The following is a 3,756-nucleotide window of genomic DNA, read 5'->3' as shown; positions in this document are numbered from 1 at the left end:
GAATATGATCTGCTTTTGAAATATATAATATGGATTTAGAAAAAATTATATTTATATGGGTTTTAGGGTGGGGATGCTCTCTCTCTCTCTCTCTCTCTCTCTCTCTCTCTCTCTCTCTCTCTCTCTCTCTCTCTCTCTCTCTCTTTAGGAGGAGGAGGAGGTGGGGTTGGTGAAACTTTTCATTTAATGTTCATTGGAAACATTAAAGTTATGCTTCAATAGGACTTTTTTTTTGAGGGGAGGCAAAATTTAGTTTTTTTTTTTCCTTAGTGGTCATTGGAAACGTGAAAGTACTTTTCAACAGGACCTTTTCTGGGCAGTGGCAAAACTTATTTTTTTTAATAGCCATTGGAAACATAAAAGTACTTTTTTTCAATAGGACTATTATTTTAAGGGGGGGGGGCAAAATATTTTTTTTTCTTAATGGTCATTTGAAACCTGAAAGTTTTTTCAGTAGGACCTTTTTTGTGGGGGTGGCAAAACTTATTTTTTTTATTTTATTTTCTTAATGGTCATTGGAAACATAAAAGTAGTTTTTATATAGACCTTTTTTAGGGGGGGGGAGGCAAAACTGATTTTTTTTCTTAATGGTCATTGGAAACATAGAAGTACTTTTTTCAATAGGACCTTTTTTGGGAAGGGGTGGCAGAAGTATTTTAGTTTTCTTACTGGTCATTGGAATCATAAAAGTACTTTTTTCTATAGGAAATTTCTTGTGGGGAAGGGGGCAAAACTTTATTTTTTTCTCTTAATAGTTATTGGAAACATAAAAGTACTTTTTCAATAGTTTTTTTTTTTTTTTTGTGGAGTATCAAAACTTGACTTGTTTTCTTCCAGAGGTCATTGGAAACACTAATACTATTTCAATGAGACATTTTCCTTTCTGGAGGGGGCGGGGGGCCTATGAGGAAGAAAAAAAAGGAAAAAGAAAAAAAAACAATTCATTGGTAACATAAAAGTACTTTTTTAAATACGAAAATGGGAATAATATAGAGCATTTATTTTTTTATTTTGTTAATTCTTGGACTCTTTACCTCATCCTTGGAAGAATTTTAATATATTTACAATAGAAGAAAAATAATAATAAAAAAAATTTCTAACTCATCCTGGAAGAATTTTAATATATTTACAATAGAAGAAAAATAATAAAAAAAAAAATCTAACTCATCCTGAAAGAATTTTAATATATTTACAATAGAAGAAAATTAATAATAAAAAAGAAATATCTAACTCATCCTTGAAACAATTTTAATATATTTGCAATAGACAAAAATTAATAATAAAACAATACCTAACTCATCCTTGAGAGAATTTTAATATATTTCAAATAGAAAAAAAAAATTAATAATAAAAAAGTCCAACTCATCCTTGAAGGAATTTGAATATATTTACAATAGAGGAAAATGAATAATAAAAGAAAATATCTATTTTCAAGCATTAAGTATTACAGAAGAATCCAACACTGAAAAGGTATTTTCTACAAAAGTTGAGCATTGCAAAGGGATTTGACATTCTGTGAAATCTAAAGTGATGAAAGTTCATAAATTATTTCGCAACGTTTCGAAAAGGAATAACAACTTCGTTAATATGAGAACAGCAAAGGTTTCAGAGAACAAGGAAAATACCAGCAAGTTGCATCACAATCTATTTCTATATAAATTCTTTATGGTTTTATTTAGAGTATTTAATTTCACAAATATAGACATATATACATACATACATAAACATATATATACATATATATGTATATATACATGTATATAAATATAAATATATATATATATATATATATATATATATATATATATATATATATATATATATATATATATATATATATATACACGCACACATGTCACTAACACACTTAACTAATATAAGTAAATACCCACAACAAACGGGATACTTAATCCCAGGATTGAATTCGATATTAAATCCCATTTATGGTTATTTTCACACAAATACACATTCAAACACACATAAACATACATACACATGCGTAAAACTCATAGGGAAACTCTGATACATAATCTCCACCTGGAATTTTTTTTTATTTTCCGACTGGAATTTTTACATACATACTTACATACATATTATACATACATGCATGCATATAATTATATATTGCATATACATGAATGTTTGTGTATATATCTGTATAAGTTTGTGTACATATTGTGGACCTTTTGATATCACACAAACACACACACACACATACAGTCAGATACACACACATACATATATATATATATATATATATATATATATATATATATATATATATATATATATAATATATATATGTATATATATATATATATATATATATATATATATATATATATATATAATGGGGTTAGATTATTAGCCCAACCCCCTGCCTTAAAGACATTCAAAGATTTTATGAGCCGATGTTGTCTGGCATTTCTTTCTGTTCACCCACCCATTACCGCTAGGCTATAATCCTAGTTGGAAAAGCAGAATGCTATAAGCCCAGGGGCTCCAACAGGGAAAACAGCCCAGTGAGTAAAGGATACAGGGAAAAATAAAATATCTTACGAACAGTAACAACATTGGAATAAATATTTCTTAAACTATAAAAACTTTCACAAAACTAGAGGAAGAGAAATAAGATAGAATAGTGTGCCCAAGTGTACCCTCAAGCAAGAGATCCCTAACACAAGACAGTGGAAGACCATGATACAGAGTTTATATATATATATATATATATATATATATATATATATATATATATATATATATATATATATATATATATATATATATATATATATATATATATATATATATATATATATAGACAACACTATTTTATTTTAGTGTTAGTTGACATAAATCCTCTCCTACATAATAAAGAGCAAATGTTAGGCTATGTTTATTATTATTATTATTACTTGCTAAGCTACAACCCTAATTGGAAAAGCAGGATGCTATAAGCACAGGGGCTCCAACAGGGATAATAGCCCAGTGAGGAAAGGAAACAAGGAAAAATTAAATATTTTAAGAGTAACAACATTAAAATAAATATATCCTATATAAACAAAACAGAAGGAACAGAAATAAGATACAATAGTGCACCCGAGTGTACCCTCAACCAAGAGAACTCTAAACCAAGACAGTGGAAAACCATGGCACAGAGGCCATGGCACTACCCAAGGCTAGAAAACAATGGTTTGATTTTGGAGTGTCCTTCACCTAGAAGAGCTATTTACCATAGCTAAAGAGCCTCTTCGACCCTTAACAAGAGGGAAGTGGCCACTGAACAATTACAGTGAAGTAACCCATTCGGTCAAGATAAATTGTTTGGTAATCTCAGTGTTGTCAGGTGTATGAGGACAGAGGAGAATATATAAAGAATAGAGCAGACTATTCGGTGTGTGTGTGTTTGTGTGTGTGTGTGTACTCAAAAGTAAAATTAACCGTAACCAGAGAGAAAGATCCAATCTAGTACTGTCTGGACAGTCAAAAGACCCCATAACTCTCTATCTCAGGTTGACGTAAGTCTCTCTTCATAATTTATATATGACAGATCTAATTTAACATTGTTACCGATCTTAAGATATTTTATATACATTATTCATTAATTTTCATGCAGTTTATCTATTTCCTTTCTCCCTTTCCGCAGTGTGTTATTTTTCACTCATGGAGCTTTTCTGCTTATAGCAATACTGCTTTTCCAACTACGGTTGTAGCATAACTTAGCAAGTAGTAGTAGTAGTAGTAGTAGTAGTAGTT

Source organism: Palaemon carinicauda, chromosome 15, assembly GCF_036898095.1.
Source record: "Palaemon carinicauda isolate YSFRI2023 chromosome 15, ASM3689809v2, whole genome shotgun sequence".
NCBI lineage: Eukaryota > Metazoa > Arthropoda > Malacostraca > Decapoda > Palaemonidae > Palaemon > Palaemon carinicauda.
This window is presented reverse-complemented; position numbering follows the sequence as displayed.